Below are 15,949 nucleotides of genomic sequence, written 5' to 3'. Positions count from 1 at the left end.
TGAGGCTGGAGCGCTCGGCCTTTAGTCAGGGCTGCCGGCAAGACAAAGCGGATAGAGGTACTTGCAAGTCCTGCCCTAGCTATGGCGAGGAGCAGCAACTGCGTCTATGCCCAGGGAGCGGGGAAAAGGAAACAGAGGGGCTGGGCTGCCTTCTGGCCCACTGATTCAGGTTTTTCCTTTGATTGGGGGCGTATGGCCTGACTCTCGCCGAAAAGCAAATCCCTCTCTAAGCAGGAATTGGGAGGCTGAAGGCCTCTGTCTTTGTGGCCATGCAATTCTAAAATCGATAGGCTGCTGCTGGGGAGGAGAATCAAAATAGGGCAAAACAAGCATAGTCCACCATGGTTTATTGACTGTAAAGCTTTTCTCGGGTTTTCCCATCCCTTCCTGGGCTATTAAAATCACATTGGCAAGATCTATACTGAACACTTGGCTGCATACTACTCAACCAGATTTTAGCCTAGCCCTTTGTGCAGTCCCAGGCCACATTCTGGAGGTAAGAGGATGTAGTAATAAGAGAGAGCTGCAAAATTGATTCGTTATTTATTCTCGACTTTAGCAGCAATAACTACATCCCTTGATGACTTTGCTAGCAATCTGCAGGCTGTGAACTTTCCTTTCCCACTTGGGGAAGGGATTCAGGAGTGCTAGATTTATTTTACAGCATACTTTGTGAGTTTTTTAAGGAGCTTATGAGAAAAAGATGTATCTGAAAATTACAGGATGTATGGATTGAGTTGTGAGACAGGGAAGGGAAGTACATGGACTTCTGCACTTCCAGTTGCTGACAAGTGTGCCACTAATATTCTGACTGGATACCTGCATGCTCTTAGGGCCCGAAGATTATCTTCATTCTTCCTAGGGCGGTATTGTGGATTAACTAAATTTTTCTGGGTTCTGATTTTAAGGTGAGTATTTTAAGCCACACAGGCCTTTGATCTTCTTAAATACATAATAATAAAATAATGACAACTAAAGGCTCAAAGGGAAGGCAGATTAGAAAAAATGAGACCTTCTGGGGTCTTCAATTCCCTTCCTGTTAGGAGTTCCTTAATAAAGTTTGCTCTTCCTTCCTAAAGTCAATAAAGGTGGTTTTTCCATAAAATATGTGAAGAGCTGTAATTAATGATTTAACTAAGTTTTCTTTTTGGCTATGTTTTAATTTATACATATGTTCAATCAAGGAGGGCTTGGAGAGGTAGAAGTGGCCAATATGGAGGTTGCACCTTGCCCTCCAGATCTCTGTCTCTCCTGTAGATCTCTGGAGTGGAGGAGGGGTAGCAGGGGAATTGTGTGAAGGAAGGCTGCCCCAACAAAACAAGCCAGCATCCTTACCACACACGATTAGAAATGAGAATTCCCTTTTGAGAAGTGCCAGCCTCCCTTGTGCAGCACCCAGGAGCACTGCTCCCCTGCTGTCTCCTCTTGCTCTCTAGAGATCTGTCAAGACAGAAGCTGGACTCGGAGGAAACTGCTTCCTGCAAACGTCCTCCACCTCCTGCTTTGCCGTGAGGGGGCACCGGATGATGTCTGGGTTTGGGAAAAGAACATCTCTTTAGCATGCTATACACACATACACACACACACATACACACACAAACAAACAAACAAACAAACAGACAGACAGACAGACACAAACATTCCAAGCTTGGAGACTTGTATCCATATCTGAGCTAGCAAATTGCCAATCATGCCTGGGCTTTGGGAGACGGCCCTCTCCTTCCTCTGTAGATAAAAGTCCCCAAACCTGGAATGTGGGGTGTGTGTGTGTGTGTGTGTGCGCGTGTGCATACATGTGCTTGGCTGCTAGCAGTTTGGGGAGGCAGGGAGTTTGTGGGGCACCGAGTTGTCCCCACATTGAGTTAGCCAGTGCAACTTGTTCTGTTCCGACCCAGATGTCTCAAGTCAGCTGTGTCCAGTGAATGGCGTTGAGCTGGCCATGACCACCTGCTAGACAACTGGTGGTACTCATATATTACTATATCCTAAAACTGATACATTCTCTGAAAAGGTTGAAAAACCCTGCTCTAGAACATAAAACCAATCATAAATCTCAAGAAAACAAATCAAACAAAGAGGTAAGCAGTGCTGGGGGGGCGGGAATCAAGCAACAATCAGGAGATCCAGGAAACATATCCATGGATAGACATAAAAGTCTAAATTTTTTATATACTAATGCTTAAAGCTTGGGGAACAAACAGGGTGAACTAGAAGCAATAATACACAAGGTGGGTATGACATAGTTGGCATTATAGAAACCTGGTGGGATGAAACCCATGACTGGAATGGATTGATGGATGAATACAAAGAAACAGAACTACAAAAAGAGGAGGGGGAGTTGCACTATATATATAAGAAAATACTACTTATCTACAGAAATGCACATGATCAAAGATAAAAGCCCTCCAGAACCTATATGGGTCAATAAAAGGGAAAAAGTGACATTGCCATAGGAGTATACTACAGGCCACCCAACCAATCAGAAGAAATAGATGGACTCTTTGCCAACCAGTTAAAAATGTATGTAGGAACCATACCACAGTAGTAATGGGAGACTTCAACCACCCAGATATCAGCTGGGAGACAAACTCTGCAGTGAGCAGGAGATCAAACAGATTCCTAACCAACCTAGCCGAAACTTTATCATCCAAAAGGTAGAGGAGGGAACTAGAAGTAAAGCTATATTGGACCTAATTCTTTACTAATAGAGAAATGATAGAGGGAGTTGAAGGGATGTGGTGGCTCAGTGGGTTAGGACGCTGAGCTTGTTGATCAGAAGGTCGGCAGTTTGGCGGGTCGAATCTCAACTGCCGCGTAACAGAGTGAGCGCCTGTTGCTTGTCCCAGCTTCTGCCAACCTAGCAGTTCGAAAGCACGTAAAAATGCAAGTAGAAAAATAGGGACCACTATGGTGGGAAGGTAACAGCGTTCCGTGCACCTTTGGTGTCTAGTCATTCCGGCCACATGACCACGGAGACGTCCTCGGACAAGCGCTGGCTCTTTGGCTTTGAAACGGAGATGAGCACCGGCCCCTAGAGTTGGAAACGACTAGCATGCATGTGCGGGGGAACCTTTACCTTTACCTAGAGGGAGTTGAAGTTGCCGGAACCCTGGGGGGAAGTGAACATGTCATACTGGAATGCAATATAAGGCAAACACAAGCAACAGAAAATAATTCAACCAATTCAACCAATTCAAAGAGCTGATTTTAACAAACATTAAAATTCAAGAATCTTGAAAACAATACATATAACGACTTAATGGCTTTTATAAATACAATGGAAACAAGCTGATTAAAAAATGTTATATGATGATGTTATTATTATATGCATAAATACTAAAAAATGCTTATATTCAACTTGGTATATGCTGAAAATATTAAGAATTATATTTGTTTAATGTAGACAAAAGAAGAATATTAATGCAAGAAGAGAGGATCAAGAAATATATTACCAACCAACATATTAATTGTAGAAATTATCATTGTTTTAAAAATATGAACCCAGACAACACACTGTTCACGAAGCACTAAAGATTCTTATTGTAAAAAATTAATTAAAAACATTACTTCAACTGCATTTCAACTTCTCAACTGTAGAATAAAAGTTTCAAGGAAACATATTAATTCAGCATCTAATAATTGGAGCTTCCAGGTGAGGAACTAAAAGTTACCATGCAGCTGCAATTTCTAGAAAGCATTTCTCTAAGATTAAAACTACTTAGGGAATACCAGGGTTTCCCAGTAGAAAATATTCTCTTTCAGAGATAGCCAAGAAAGAGCTCTGACCAAATTAATAAGAAGACCTAGAGCCAGCTGAAGCTGGAATATATCTGGATTTCTACACAAAGAATTTCATTTCACATAGAAGCAATCAACCCACAACCAGAAAAGAAGGAATGTGTTATTAGATGTGGTTGAGTTCAGAATAATTGGGTAAGTTGAGGATGTTTCGGGTCTTTATACTATCAGGATAGTATAAGATTCTCAAAATTGTTCTGTATTAATGATGGAGTAGTTATTCTTTATACATATAATTCCAAGTCTTCCTTCTAAGGACTTATTTTGGATCACAAATGCTAGCTTACTATTGTTTATGGAATTCAATTTCATTGTTCTTCAATAATAATCACGAATAAAGCATATTTCTTAATATATCATCAGAATACTGACAGTGGGATACCCGGTTTTATCTTCTTAGAATATAATTTTGAAATCCTGCTTCCAAGATCCTATTTCTGATCACATAAAATAGATGTGGTGAAATATTTAGAGAACATGTAATATTGAGTACTGTATTTCTTTTATTTTCACAGTGTTAATGGGAAATAGAACATGGGTGACAGAATTCATACTCACTGGGTTGACAGAGGACCCTGACTTGCAGCTGATCCTTTTTGTGATATTTTTTGCTGTTTATGTCATCACCTTGATGGGAAATGTGGCCATGATTGTCTTAATCAGAACCAGTCCTCAACTCCACACACCAATGTACTTTTTCCTTACCAGTTTATCTTTTCTGGATACCTGTTATTCAACAACCGTGACCCCAAAGTTCCTATCCAATCTATGCCCTATTTGCCACCACAGAGTGCTACCTCCTAGCTATGATGGCCTATGATTGCTATGTGGCAATCTGCAATCCACTGCTCTACTTATTTACAATGTCGCAAAGAAAGTGTGTTTGGCTGATAGCGATTTCCTATATTGCTGGGATCATTAATGCTTCTATACACATAACCGCTATGTCTAGACTATCATTTTGTGGCCCAAACTTCATTAAGAATTTTTATTGTGAGGCTCCTCCCCTTCTTGCTCTTTCCTGCTCAGATGTCAGTCTTAACGATCTGCTTTTATTTGTATTTGTAGGGCTCAATATAACAATAACAAGCCTGACTATTCTCACTTCCTACACTTATATCCTGATCACCATTTTAAAGTTCCGTTCTGCCACAAGCCGTAGAAAAGCTTTCTCCACTTGTACATCTCATCTTATAGTTATTATCATTTACTATGGCGGTGGTAGCTTTATGTACGCTCGGCCAAGCTCTAGGAAGGATTATAACCTAGACCAAGTGGCCTCAGTGTTCTATGTAGTGGTGACCCCCATGCTCAACCCATTAATATACAGCATGAGGAACCAGGAGGTAAGGAGTGCCTTCAGAAATATCCTAGGAAGAAAATGTCATTTGCGATACTTTTAAGAGTCATTGCCTTTTGCCAAAATTAATTTTACATAAAAGTTGTTCTAGTAGTAAATGGTTTTTAGTATGGTGTCTTATTAAACAATAAATCAATAGGCTGTATTGATTCCTAGAGCTCTAGTATTAATTATATATATGCTTTTAAAGTAATGTAATAAATACATTTAACATCTTTAAAAATTATAAAATCATTGGGTCTTAAATGTTAAGACCCAATGATTTTATAATATAGGAAAATCTAGTTCAATCTTCCAAATTTCTTTTATCTTGCTAATATTTTTTCTTCATTACGTATGAAATGGCATTGTTGGTTTATTCTGTAAAAAAGTCTTGATCTGACACATTCAAATCCATAGACATTTCCAAGGCAGTTGATATTACAGTTCACAGAGCAGACTGTGTCAAATACTTTAGCTGTATATATTGCTATTTAGACATAGTTTTTTGAATCCTTCAAAATTCTAGGTATGATGAGAATCCATTTTTATAATATGTTCCAGAAATTTAATCTGTAGTGTATTGAAGACTTTTCTTATATCTAATGGGGCCACAATGCCCATTATATATATTTCAGAATATATTATTTAATCTATCTACCAATTATTTGGTATCATCAGAAGCTTCAGAAAGCCAGAATTTAAAGGACAAATTATTGACAGTAATACTTTCAGCAATATTTGTGTCACAGTTGCTATCAAAATGATTTCATCTATGATCCTGGGCAATGCATTTCTGTTTTTAGGCCAGCTATAATGGAAACCTTATGAAATTAATCATTCCCAAAAACAAATAGCCATTCATTAATTACAAAAAGCACAAATTTCAGTTCAGATCCAGTTCAATGACTTGTGAGACAACCCTACATAATCTCTTATTTGATGAGCCCTTCCTTAATTTGACTAAGACTTAAATCCCAAATCTCCTCATTCTCCAACACCAGAAGTGAAGAAAATGCTATACTATTTTTATGTTTCAGCTAAGTGAATAAAATTTGCAGGAACAGAACTTCACTAGGAAATTAAATAAAATTACTGTCAAGATTTATTGTTATGTCTATTCTTAACTTTTACTGGAATAACATTCTGATCCAGTCTGCTTTGGAAAGATTCCTGCTTCCCAATGAGTCTGATCAGGTGGACTTAATTCATATTTCAAAACGTGCCTGAAGATTATGATTAACTATGGCTTAAGTAGGCCAGATTATTTTAGAGACCAATTAAAATTAGAATCCTTACCATAGTGAAGTTTTATGGAAACAACTCAGTGCAGAACAAAGTGAATTTCTCTTGCTCTGCAATCAGGGTTTTTTTATGGGAGCGAGAAATAAAATAACAGTACTCGTGATGTTTGCTGGTAGTGACAAATGTTAATATCTTGGTGATTGGCTCAGTCTAAATAAAAGAATTAGTATGGGTACTGTAGTCCTTGACTACAATTTTCATTTAATTATGGTGCAAAATTATGATTATGCTGAAAAAAGTGACTTACAACTTGTGCTCGAAGTTAACGACCATCAAGCCACCCCCCACCTCCATGTGACTATAATTCTAGCACCTGGCAATTGGTTCTCACTTACAAGGATTGCAGCATCTTGTGGTTATGTGATCACAATTTGTGATGTTCTCAGCCAGCTTCTGACAAGTAAATTCAATGGGGAAACTGAACTCGTGTTATTCACTTAACAATGACAATTTATTTCACTTAATAACCATGGTAAAAATGTTTCTGAAATTGGGACCAGTCATGGGATGACTCACGTAACAACCACATTGCTTAGTGACCAAAATTCCAGTCTCAATTGTGGTTGCAAGTCAAGGACTATCTATCTGTAAAAGAAAATTAATAATGTTTTGTATCAGTTTATAAACAAAAAATCACAAACTACAAGATAGAAGAATCTGTAGGAACGGCTGTGTTCATACTATTTTTTATTATTTTACACAATTCTGTTTTTACACACTCAGAAGTTTCCAATGGCAAAAAAAGAATAACATGAACAGGAAAATATCAAAACTGAGCAGAATAGCATTGCTGTTTCAGGTTGTATTATCCTGTGTTAAGACTTAAGAGATCATAATCCACCCTAGTGTAAGAACACATCAGAGTTCAGAATCACTGGCAGTTGGGCACATCTAATTTATTATAAATATGATTGTATATTACATATTATCATATTTTGTATTGAATTGCCTCAAGAATAAAACCATTTCATGTGACATTAGCATCCAAGTATTCAGAAGGTACTTGCTAATGGATGATTCCCAACACTATCTCCTCCTATTGTTTTGTTTTCAAAAATAAAAGAATAAAATAAAATAAAACACAGAAGCAACCGGGAAATGGAGGAGTAACTCATGGAGCGCTGTATAATTCAATATAACAGTTTATTAGTAATTGGGGTTTTATACTACAAGTCCGGTTTGGACTAACTCAAGAATTTATGGGTCAATTAATTCAGCAATCTTCTGTGAAAGATACTATGATTTCAAATATGTGGAACTGACTAATCTGTCATTGTGCCCACCTGATTTGCCAAAAGATGAAAGATTAAGCATTTGCAGAATCTCTAAATTCTTATGGTCTGTGCCAGGGGTCTTCAAACCTGGCCATTTTATGCCTTGTGGACTTCATGCATGCCTGAGGAATTCTGGGACTTGAAGTCCACAACGCATTAAAAGGGCCAGGTTTGAAGACCCCTGGTCTATAAGAACTAGAATGGGTGCTTCTTCTGGTAGGTGGTCCCCACTGTTGGGTAAATTGCTCATATTTCCTCATCTGAGGAGTCTGCACAACACAGGGGTGGGAGGGGTCAGGGTAGCAGATGAGAAGCAAAGAGCTGTTTTAACTCTTGAAACACCAATTGACCAGGAGAGTTGTTAAGCCCTTCTTAGGAGCTGGGAGAGTGATTTTACAAGTTCAACGAAACTCAGGATGAATTTCGTGTGGAAGTTAGCAAAACCCAGAAGATGCTACACTTCTTTCACATTACTGGAAAGGAGGGAGTATTCCACCATAGAATAACGTGTACTTTTGCTGGAGCCATGCAGGTCAAATGTACATTTTTTCTAGTTTGGCAAAAAGGTGGTTGTCCCACCATTTTTGCAATAGATTTCTGGCCTGAGTGACACGCAAGAAGAAAAGTTCGGAGTAAACTGGCGGCAGCGTAGGAAGCAGTATCGGATGAGGGGGAGAAAAGTAACCAAACTAAGTAGGAAGGTACTAGGAGGGGGGGGGGAAGGGGGGAAAAAGAAGCAAGAAGTTAGATAAGGAAGACAGAAAAAAAATAAAGGAAAAGAAGAATTTGGGGCAATGAGGCAAACACCAGCAAACAGGAGCACAGCGAATGAATGGCTGCAAGTGGAGTCGGAGGCAGCCGGCAACGGAGAACGAGAGCGCCATCTCCGGAGCACAGCTAAGCAGCCCAACGCTTAGGCAACGGAGAGCAGCGAACCGGCATCTGAACAGCAGACAAGGAGAGAGACCGCTGGAAGCAGCGAACCGATGGGTCACAGCATTTATTCAGCAATTGCCTAGGCCAGGGGTAGGCAACCTCGGCTCTTTTATGACTCATGGACTTCAACTCCCAGAATTCCTGAGCCAGCCTGGCTCAGGAATTCTGGGAGTTGAAGTCCATGAGTCATAAAAGAGCCGAGGTTGCCTACCCCTGGCCTAGGGCCTAGGCGCACACCCCAATCTAGGCAGCCCAGCTCGAGGGGGCAGCCAGGCAACCCGACCCAGGCCCCAGCAAAGCACAGACAGCCCGACTCCCACAGCCCTCTGCCTGCCTCCTTCCAGCCCCGCAGCCCTCCCCAGGGGAGACTTGCCTCAGGTGGAGGACTGGATCAGCGTTCCCTCCCCAGCGAGATCAGCAGTCCCTCCCCCGCCTCCTGCCAGCCTGGCCTAGGAGAGGACAAAAGGCCTACAGCAATCCGTCGGCTGTGAGGAATTGGAGGGGGGTGGGGGAGAAACGCAGCAGCAAAAGCAACAAGAGGCTTCGAGCCAGAGACCCCTCTGATTTCTCAAGCTGAGTGGCCGGCTGAGGAGAGCAGTCCAGACAGAGCAGCTGAGCCGACTGGAAAGCTGAAAGGAGGCCTGACCAGAGCAGAGACGAACACCAAAGGCAGAAGGGAGCCAACAGAGAAAACAAAGAGGCCGGAGCAGCGAGCGACAGAAATGAAGGCAACAATTAAGATTGAGCTCCCAACAGGAAGGGAGGGAAGACCCCCCCCCCCAGTAAAGAATAAAAAGGAATTGGAGCTCAAAAACTTTTTTAAAAATAGAGGGAAGAAAAGGATTAATAAAACTATCACAATAGTAAGAAGGTTAAATAAATGACAAGTGTTTGGAACATGGCTCAAGATCCAAAACAACAAACTCACTTGGAATTCCAGTAACAAGTTTTATTTCAAAAGAAGCGTTTGCAAAGCCTTGGTGGACTGAAACACACTCAGGAGTTCAGCCACACCTTACACAGCTGTTTGACACATTTTTATATCCTATCCCCCACGCAGATTCTCACTCCCCTATCGCACTCAATGCTTCTTCCCTAATCATCCGATAAACTTTCCGGACCACCTAAAACCACTGTCCTTCCCATATTCCAGGAAGCCCCTTTGTCCATACCCTATCTTTCACCATTAATTTTCTGTTACCACAGTCCATCTCCTATGGTTGTTTCGATATTTCCTCTTACAATTTGTAACTTCTTTTCACATTTGTACTTGTCAATACTTAGATAAAATATTATTTCTGATCTTCAGGCTTCTTCTTCAACCTTTAGACTCATTAGAAATTTCTGAATAATACTTTTATTCCTTTCAATCCACCCTCTTTTCTTTATCCTTTCAGAAATTTATAAACAAACAAAAAATACACTTTGCATATATGAGCTACGTTACATACTTATATGTTGGCAAGCAAGCTTAAGGTATAATAATCCCAGTTATAAAAGGGTCTGGGATGTTGTTCTTCCTCCTTGTTATCCCTCAAACACATTTCCTCATTTTTATATGGTGTAAGGGGGTTTCTTGTAAAGAAATTCTTTTAGTAATGGCAGTTTCTCTTAATCTCTGTAGCAGTCCTCTTATGTTTGATTAGCCTTAAATCTATCCATTCTATGTTCCGTGGAATTTGAATCTCACTATCTCCCAATATAACTGAATTTAAGTTAGCTTGTGTTTCTGCTGCCTAAATTTCAATTTCTCCTATAATTGGGTATGTGGGCTAAAGAGTCTGTTGATGTCAGACCTTTACATATTTTTAACCAATGCTCCACTATTACTATGTCACAAAGTTCTTCACATGCACAGTCCACAATCACAACAGTGATAAGAACATTCAGTGACACCATTGCAATCACAGAACCAACACATTATGTAGAAGTTTGTAGAATGTGGAGGTCCACAGCTTCCTCTGGAATCCTTTGGATGGTACAGCATAGGCCACCACTCAGATTGAAAAAGCCAGAAAGCTGCTACTCCTGCAATGACAAAAATCACAAGCAAACCCAGGCTATTATTTCTTCACCCCACAATGACCACTTCAGGTTTCGGTAATTTTCATTCACAGGGGGTCTTCTCCAGGAATTATTTTTCACTCTTTTGGCTCCACCCTTTCTTTTTTTTCCAAACTGCTGTTTCAGTTGTTAGGAGGACTTGGTAGGGACCACCCCAGGCTGAAGTAAGTTTTTCTTCACATCAGCTTTCTATCAGGACCCAATCACCAAGCTGGAACTTGTGAACAGCAAACTCCAATGGAGGTATGTGGGCTAGCAATCCTTGCTTGCTGAGAAAATACAAAGTAGAAAACAGCCCCAGTATCTTGTATGTATGTATGTATGTATGTATGTATGTATGTATGTATGTATGTATGTATGTATTTATTTATTTATTTATTTATTTATTTATTTATTTATTACATTTATATACCGCCCTTTCCCGAAGGACTCAGGGCAGTTTACAGGGAATTAAAAACCAAAATACAAAAGTTAAAAACAAGTTTTAAAAAAATTAAATTTGTCCCTGTATAAATAAAACCCCAGTTAAAATAAGGTTAATCCTCAGCCTGGGCCATAAACATGTCATTAGTTTCATATTGTGGAATTTCCCACTTGAGGTAATTTAAAATCAACTTGAATCCATTGAAATAGCCTCACCATTTTATATATTTGTTTACATATCATACTTATCATATAACCAACCATATATTAACCATAGAAAAGTATCAACCATCCCTCCTTAAATGGCTGCTTCTGTGTCCGAGTTATTTCTTTATTCCCCCAACTACTTTGCTATGAACAAGTGTTTACACACACTTGATAAAAAATGCTAACTACTAACACTTCCCCAAATGTCAATTTTAGACAAAAATGCCACTGGCTGCCTTCCCCCCCCCCCACTTCTGGGTAAAACGCCCTTCCTCTAGCCATTCCTTTGTCCGTATTTACAAACAAATTACTTAGTAAAGAGCAAACAAAGGAATGCTCACCAAACTCTGCTTGAGTTTGTTTACACACAAATCTTTACTTAAAACAACATAGCTCATTTATAATCCAATTTTTTTGTCAACTCCTTCGTTTTAAACAAGGATTGAATTAGAATTCCTTTAATTCTCTTAGGTATTATTTTCTATCAGTGTGTCCTGCACACAGACATAAAAACTTTTTAAAAAATATAAAACAACAAGAACTACACAAAAAATAAGCTTAATAAGATATTCTGAGTTACTGAAATAGTTTTGTATCAAACTCTACTATCAACTCTTTGCTTTTAATATAAATTTAGTCAAATTTCAATTTAATCAGATTCCATTCAGATGGAAACAAATTTACATTAAGTAGGTTAAAACTTTATATTTCACATCCACCCCAGCTTCCTCAAACCAGAATTCTAAACAGGAAAAAAAATAGTTTAAAAGATCAGACACCCTCCCCCTCTTTTTTCTTTCTGTCTCTCTCTTTCTTAAAGCAACACAACCAGCAAGGGTGGGAGGAGACAGAAAAAGAAGAATTACACAAAAATCTCACCGCTAACAAAATAGTTTTCTCTTCTTCACATGCATTTCCATGAATTCTCTCACATATCCTCCATGGGACTCTTCTCATGCAAACGCTTACCGTATATTGCCTTTTTCATTTCACTTTTACAGCAACAATAAACAATTTTTTTTGCAGTTCACTGTTTCTTTCATAGTCTGTGGTGGGGGAGAAACTCTCTCTCACACAGAGACAGATGATCAGCATATCCACACATTCACTTCCTTTCAAACTGCTTGCATAAACAATTTCAAATACAGATATTTTATTTCATACTTTCTTCTAACAAATCAGTAACTATTATTACAATTACAAGGAGCTGTTCACAAGCCAATGAGCTCCTTTGGTTTTTTTAAAAAAATCTTTATTTGTAAATAAGGCATTTTTATTAATTATTATTAGACACAACACAGAAACACATTCACTACCTCCACACTTCTCTAAAACAAATGGACTATATATTGCCTGGGATCCAACACGCATATAAACTTCTTTTCTTAACCTATATGTTTAGTGCTTGACATAACCAATTTTTAAAACTTCCATATTTTGAGCAAAATACTTTTAATAGGATTTCTTGGCCACTTAAAATAACAATATTGAGTCATGGTACCTTTACTCTTATCCCAGGTGTATTTTCCAGATAACTCCATCCCATCCTGCTAACATTTAAAACAGCAATACTTTATCAGAATATTTTTACTTTTACCTCAAGTATATAGTTTATTCTGCCAACCTTGCCTTCAAATGAAGTAATTAAAACTACCTAATTGTGGTCACTGAGTTCCTTCATCTATTTGTTTTTGTCCCCAAATAAAATAACAGTATTGAATCATGAGGTCTTTATCTAAATCTTTTACCATTCTACTATAACGAGGATGATTCCATCCAGCCAGGATCTTCCCCAGGGGTCTGTGAGGAGGGATGAAAACATTCTCTCCCTTTCCCTCATCTTTAGTTCCTTCTCCCTGGTCTTGGGAGTCCCCTCTTTGATCCTTTTGTGGCTTCTTGGAAAATCTATTACCCTTCAGTGCTAACTGTCTGGTTCTCTTATCCTTACCAACCTAGTGAGACCACCTCACTTCTTCCTTTTCACTCAGGAGTCCTCTCTCACTTCGCCTTGCCAGCCCTTATGGCTCTCAGGGCATCTCAGTCACCCTCTCACAGGTCTCAGATTCACACCAGCCTACCCACCCAGCCGCCCAGGTAACTGTGAAAATGCCCTGATTTTCTTACCTGGGTCTGTGTACAGAGTTTCCCCGGCAGTTGGTACTTGACCCACCTCCTTGCCTTGCCAGTCCTTCAGACCCTCAGGACATTCACACCTAGTGTATGTATGTCTTGCCAGTCTTCCAGAACCCTCAGGGCATCCAAAAAACACTATTTTTTTTACCTGTCTTCCTTTGTTCCTGGAATCCACTATTTAGCATCCCGTTCTTCATGGGTACTGGGCCGGGGGTGGTCACCTTTCAGGAAACCACCAAAATAGACGTGCCTGTCCCCTTAGGGCTGGACACTCCCGGTGATCCAGGGACTGTTTAGATATCCCAGGACAAGCCCCCAAGTTGTTTGGAACATGGCTCAAGATCCAAAACAAACTCACTTGGAATTCCAGCAACAAAGTTTTATTTCAAAAGAAGCATTTGCAAAGGCTTGGTGGACTGAAACACACTCAGGAGTTCAGCCACACCTTACAGAGCTGTTTGACACATTTTTATATCCTATCCCCGAAGCAGATTCCCACTCCTCTATTGCACTCAATGCAATAGGACTTAAAAGCACTATTGTCAGAAAAGTCCACTGTAACTACAAAGAGTCTAAACCAGTATGTCTTGCATGTGATGTATCACCATATGGGGTAGGGGCAGTTTTAAGCCATGTAGAAAAAAATGGAACACAGGTCCCTAGAGCATTTTACTCAAGGACATTGTCCTCTGCTGAGTACAACTATGCTCAGATTGACAAAGAGGCCCTAGCCATCGTTGCTGGAATAAAAAAGTTCCATGACTATTTATATGGCTGGGACTTCACGGTCTTTACAGACCACAAACCTCTGTTAGGACTTTTCACAACAGACAAACAAACCTCCCACATACTTTCACCAAGAATGCTGAGATGGTCTATTTTTCTATCTGCATACACTTTTAAATTGATTCACAAACTGGGCAAAGAAATGGGCCATGCTGATGGCCTCAGCAGGCTACCACTGCCACTAATGGAACCAGATCCAGCTGCTAAAATACTGTCCATACAGGACATACCTGAATTTCCCCTTCATGCGGGGCACATTGCTGCTGAAACTGCCACCGATAAAATACTTAGTAGAGTATTGTCATGGGTATACACGGTCTGGTTGGATAAAAGCCCAGGTTCTGAATTTCAAAACTATTTTGTCAGAAGGCATGAGTTATCTGCCCACAAGGGGTGCATTCTATGGGGAAACAGAGTCATAATTCCCACTTCCCTAAGAGACAGGGTTTTACACTCATTACATGAAGGCCATCCAGGCATTGTCAGAATGAAAGCTTTAGCTAGAAGCTACCTTTGGTGGCTTGGCCTTGATAAGGACATTGAGGCACAAGTCCATGGTTGTTACACATGCCAGCAATCTAGGCCTGAAATGCCACAGGCTCCAATTCACTAGGTGGGAGGAAATGCACACTCCCTGGTCTAGGATTCACATAGACTACACTGGGCCCTTTCAGGGACAGCTCTTCCTTATAGTAGTGGATAGCCACTCCAAATGGCTGCTAGGACCATCCAGGTGCTGAGAAAACCTTTTGCCACACATGGGTTGCCAGATGTCTTAGTTTCAGACAATGGGGCCCAATTCACTGCTGCTAAATTTCAGGCCTTCCTTAGAGCTAATCTCATCAGAAATGCAACGCCTGTGCCTTTTCATCCGTCTTCTAATGGTCAAGCTGAACACATGGTGAGGACAATGAAGGAATCACTCAAGCGCATTGTCACAGGTGACTGGCGTCACAGATTGGCAGATTTTCTATTCTGCCAGCATTCTACGCCCTGCACTGCTACAGGCAAAAGTCCTGCAGAACTACGTTGGGGGAGGCGATTGATCACTAAACTGGAAAGGTTGCATCCAGATAGAGTGGCAGCAGAAGCCTCTCAATCAAAACCCCCAAGGGGGTTGCACATGGGCAATTGGGTTTGGGCCAGGAACTATGGGCATGGGAATCTGTGGGTTCCTGGTCAAATTACCAAGGCATCTGGACTCGTATCTTATGAAGTGGGGTTGGCGGGAGGGCAAGTTGTCAGACGACACATTGATCAGTTCAGGAAACGGTTTCCAGAATGGCCACTAAATGAGGACTGCATCATAAGTCCCTCCCAAGGTCCTCAAACGTGCGGCCAAGCCAGCCCTCACATGGACTCTCTAGATTTTTCCATCATAACTGAGGTAGAACCAGAGGGAGAAGTGGGGAGTCCTGGAATGCAACATGGATCCCCTGAAGGAGCAAGCCATCCGAACTTCAGCAACCCCTGTGCCTACTCTGCTGATCAGTCTGACTCTGAGGTGGGCCAACCTGGAGAGGCCAGCCAGAGAGCATCTAATCCCCTTGACTCAGGAGCACCAAGGGACACAAGTCTACCCAGCCCACTGGGTAAGCTGGTAGACCACAAAGTGAGTGGAACTCTGAGACGTTCCACTAGGGCACACAAGCCTCCTTCATATCTCGCTGATTACATTGTAAAA

Source organism: Vipera ursinii (genome assembly GCF_947247035.1).
Source record: "Vipera ursinii genome assembly, chromosome: 1".
NCBI lineage: Eukaryota > Metazoa > Chordata > Lepidosauria > Squamata > Viperidae > Vipera > Vipera ursinii.
This window is presented reverse-complemented; position numbering follows the sequence as displayed.